The sequence below is a fragment of the Oryctolagus cuniculus genome, chromosome 21, assembly GCF_051225735.1.
Source record: "Oryctolagus cuniculus isolate XC-2025 breed Fujian yellow rabbit chromosome 21, ASM5122573v1, whole genome shotgun sequence".
In the NCBI taxonomy this organism is placed as follows: Eukaryota; Metazoa; Chordata; class Mammalia; order Lagomorpha; family Leporidae; genus Oryctolagus; species Oryctolagus cuniculus.
Genome location: NC_142887.1, coordinates 42,637,616 through 42,642,599, shown reverse-complemented (window position 1 = coordinate 42,642,599; position 4,984 = coordinate 42,637,616). Strand labels below are relative to the sequence as shown.

The 4,984-nt window shown below is 38.5% G+C and overlaps 1 pseudogene; it reads right to left on the bottom strand.

Moving 5' to 3' along the window:
- Nucleotides 1-1,668: 1,668 nt before the first annotated feature.
- On the bottom strand, nt 1,669-1,736 carry LOC149119963 (U6 spliceosomal RNA; annotated as a pseudogene).
- Nucleotides 1,737-4,984: the final 3,248 nt, after the last annotated feature.

Sequence of the window (4,984 nt, the reverse complement as noted above, 5' to 3'; positions counted from 1 at the left end):
ATACTCAACCTCCCTCCCTTCTTTTTCCTTCTTTGTCATTTTTTTTAGCTTATGAAATGACATTTTCAGTTTACATTACATTAAAAAGGGTTCTTGAATCAAGGGACAAGTTTAACAGGCAAAAAGCAAAAAGATCGTAATTTAGAGGGAATATAGACAATGGCTCTAAACAATATTTGAATATCACATCTAAACAATATTTGAATAAATTGATAAATATTTTAATTTCTCCTACTAAAATGCTCAAAGTCTTTAATTATTTATCAAATATTAGTGCAAAATTATGGATTTAAATGATCCCAAAAAGTGATGAATTTTTGTGTAATAAAGTCCAATTTTTGTCAAGGCTTTTTGACAGTCTCACAGAAAACTTATGTTTGTGAATGGGAAGAATAATACCAAAATATCCATACTACCAAAAGCAATTTGCAAATTCAATGCAATCCCAATCAACATACCAACGATGTTCTCAGAGCTAGAAAAAATGATGCTAAAATTCACATAGAAACATGAGAGATGCTTAACATCTAAAGCAATATTATAAAGCAAAAAAAAGCTGGAGACATCACACCATATTTTAAGACATATTACAGGGGTCAGCACTATGACAAAGCAGGTAAAGTCACCGTCTGCAGTGCCGGCATCTCATATGGGTGCCAGTATGTTTCCCAGCTGCTCCACTTCTTATACCCCTCTCTGGTATAGCCTGAGAAAAAAGTAGAAAATGGCCAAAGTCTTTGGGCCCCTGCACCTGCATAGAGACCTGGAAGAAGCTCCTGACACTTGGATTCAGATCAACAGAGCTCCGGCCATTGTGGCCATTTGGGGAGTAAACCAGTGGATGGAAGACCTCTCTCTCTCTCTGCCTCTACCTCTCTGTAACTCTGCCTTTCAAATAAATATACTGCAAAAAAAAAAAAAGAAGAAGTGTTAGCACTGATATAATAACAGACACATAGTTCAATGGAAAAGACTTGGTAGCATAGAAATAAACCCAAATTTCTACCAGCAACTCATATTTAACAAAGGAACTAAAATGAACTGGAGAAAGAAGAATCTCTTTCACAAGTGGTGCAGAGGAACTTGATTATCCATATGTAGAAGCCTGAAAAGAGACTCCAACATCTCTTACACTATGTGAAAGTGAACTCACAGTGAATTAAAATGTAATCATAAGACCCAAACCCAAGTAAACATAGGGAAACTCTAAATATTGTCAACACACAATAGCTTTTGGGTAAGATTCCAATAGCAATAGTCACAAAAATAAAAACAGAGACATTTGAGTATATCCAACTAAGATACTTCTTCACAACAAAGTAAACATCAGAGTGTAGATACAATGAACAGATGGCAGGAAAAATTAAAACTCTGAATGTTTACAGATTTCCAGAACATTTACATGAATTGGAAAAACTCCAAAAAATACAGTGAAGAAACAGGCAAGGATCTGAATAGACATTTCTCAGAAGAAATGTACATGGTCAAAACATGTGAATATGCCCGATGTCACTAGCCATTATGTAAATATAAATCAGAACACCATATCAGTCTCCAACACCTGTGGGAGAATACAACACTCAGGTGTTTGTGTGTGCAGCAAGTGGGTTTAGAGGACCCTGTTCACCTCTGGAGAGCAGAGCCTACAGGGAGGTAAAGAAACCTTACTGCGCAGGGGCATGCTAATCTTCTCTGTATCATTCCAATTTTAGTATATGTGCTGCCGAAGCGAGCACATGTGCTGCCGAAGCGAGAAAGAGATGAAAAGAATTTATCTCAGCTAGCCACTAATATTCAAGAAACAAGATCTTCAGGAAAGCCAACTCAACTGACATTTTCATGTCATTGTTAAATAAAGGAAAAATTATCTAGGTTCAGCAATACGTAGTTTATAAGAGAAAGACTACAGAGTAATTTCCTTGGCATAGAAATAACTTTTTTTTTTTTTTTTTTTTTTTTTTTTTTTTTTTTTTTTTTTTTATCCATGAGGGCTTGCTATCACCACCACACACCCACATCCCATATACAAATGCCTGGCTTGAGTGGTAGCTTCTCTGCTTTGAGGCAAGTTTCTGCTAGTGTGCACCCTGGGAGGAGACGGAGGATGGCAGAAGTGCTTGGGTCCCTGCACCCAAATGGGACATCCAGAATGAATTCCCAGTTCCTGGTTTTGGCTTGGTCAAGCTTTGGCTATTGCAAGTGTCTGGGGAGTGAAGCAGTGGTTCCCTCTTCCTGTCACTCTGCCTTTCAAATCAATAACTGTTGTTGGTAATGACTAATAATGATATTCACTGATTGTCAAATTTTGAATCTATTAATTATAGACAATTTCTCTTTGTATTTTTAAACTTTCATAATGTTCTGTAGCCAATTTCATCACTAGAAATAAAAACTTTTCCTCAAAAAAAAAAAAAAGAAACCTTACTGCTTTCCTAATGTGCTTATTAAGTTCTTGACCAGCGCCTGTTAGTCTTGCCACAAACTTTCTAGTCTTACTACTTTCCTTCTTCTTCTTCTTCTTCTCTGTGACTTGTAAAATAGTATACATTCTATATACTGTGGATACTTTTGATTTATTTTATTCCTTCGGTCTCCTATGAAGTTCCTCCACAAAAGCACAGCCCTCAAAATATTCATTCATTTATGCAGTCTGCAGATTTCATGAGCTACTAAATTCCAAGTAGTATGTTAAAGGCAAGATCTGGGCCTAAGAGAAAAGTGGTCTAAATTCTGTGCCTAGAAGAGGATTTGGGACATAGTAGAACTTCAGTGAAGTGCTATGTGAATGACATGCACTCATTAAATGAGTAATCTAAAGCATACACTTCATTTAAGCAACACAGCAGCCCTACTCACCTCAGGTAGAGCAATTGAGAGGAATAATGTGAACAAAAATAAGACATCAATAAGTTGAATAATAACAGAGAAAAAACAAAATGAGATAGATGCCAACATTACTGAGCTATTTTTGAGGAATTAAATTGATAGAGGGGCTGGCATTGTGGCCAAGTGGGGAAAGCTGCAATCTGTGAGGCCAGCATAACATCTGAGTTCCACTTTGAGTTTAGGAATCTCCACTTCCAATTTAGCTCACTGCTAAACACCTGGGAAACCAGCAGAAGATGGACGAAGGACTCAGGTCCTTGCCACTCATGTGGGAGACTTGGATGAAGCTCCTGACTCCAGCATGCCCCAGGCTCAACTGTTGAAACTCTCTGGGGTGTGAGCCAGCAGATGAAAGCTATCTATGTCTTTCCCTCTCTCTCTAAATCCACCTTTCAAATAATAAAGATTTAATAAACAAATTAACTGATTTCAAAATACACAAAAACATGAACAATACTATATCATTTTTATGCCAAACTGATAAAAAATAACAAATGCTAGAGAGCACATGGGAAAAGAAAACCACCATATATGGTAGGTGAAAACACAAGTTAGTACAGATGTTATGCAGAACAGTATGGTCATTCCTTAAAAAGGATAAAAATTGGGGCTGGCGCTGTTGTGCAGTGAGTTAAAGCCCTGGCCTGAAGGGCCAGCATCCCATTTGGGTGCCAGTTCTAGTTCCAGCTGCTCTTCTTCCAATACAGCTCTCTGCTATCTCCTGGGATAGCAGTAGAAGATGGCCCAAGTCCTTGGGCCCATGCACCCATGAGGGAGACCCAGAGGAAGCTCCTGTCTCCAGGTTTCAGAATGGCATAACTCTGGCCTTTGTAGTCATCTGTAGAGCGAACCAGCTAATGGAGGACCTCTCTGTGTCTCTACCTCTATTGTAACTCTTTCAAATAAATAACAAAAATTAAACTAAGATAAAAATTGACCTACCATGTGAGAGTTATCTTGCTCTTGGCTATATAGAATAAGGAAATTTTATTAGAAGGAAAGGAGGAGAGCATATCAAAGATACAGCAATTTTCCCATAACACAGCCACTATAACACAGTTCACTGCAGCCAGGATGTGAAACCAATCTAGCTGTCCATCAATGAAAAACAATGGACAGGGCAACCTCTTTTAGATACAAAAAAAGAACAAAATATTATTAAATTAATTGAAATAAGCCAGAAGCAGGAACACAAATGTCACCTGGTCCTTGTCGCATGTGGAAGTGAAAGAAAATAATGGATCTGAACACAGAACTGTGATTACTAGAGGCTGAGAAGGGAAGCAGCTAGGGATAGAGGGGGATTGGATAATAGGTATCAAAAATCAAAGAGGCAGAAAGAACTTCTGGTGTTCCATAATATAATGAGATGACTACATTCAACCATATTAGGTTCTGTGTAAAGAACTGAAGGAGAGGAGCTGGTAGTCTCAAATCATGGAGAAGAATTAGAAACTGTAGTTGCTTGGGGGCCAGCATTGTGGCACAGTGGGCTAACACCCTGGCCTGAAGCACCAGCATCCCATGTGGGTACCAGTTCTAGTCCTGGCTGCTCCTCTTCTGATCCAACTCTCTGCTATGGCCTGGGAAAGCAGTAGAAGATGGCCCAAGTCCTTGGGTCCCTGCACCCAAGTGGGAGATCTGGAAGAAGCTCCTGGTTCCTGGAATCAGATTGGCAGAGCTCCGGCCATTGTGGCCATCTGGGGAGTGAACCGGCAGAGGAAGACCTCTCTCTCTCTCTGCTGCTACTTCTCTCTGTAACTCTGTCTTTCAAATAAATAACTCTTTAAAAACTTAATAAAACTGTAGTTGCTTAGCTTGATCACTTTTTACTGCATAAATGTGTGCAAATATTGCACTACACCCTGTAATAATGCATGACTAGGACACATTAATCACAAATTATTTCAATGAAATTTTAAAAATTAGAAGCATTTCTTTATATTAACAATGAACTATTTGAAAATGAAATTAGAGAAACATTTCCATGCATAGCAGCATAAGAACCAGGAACCAATGTCTTCAATGTTATCAGTGATGAATCAGATTCACAGCCCCCAGCACTCAGTTTTTGCCATATACTTTACCATGGCAATTG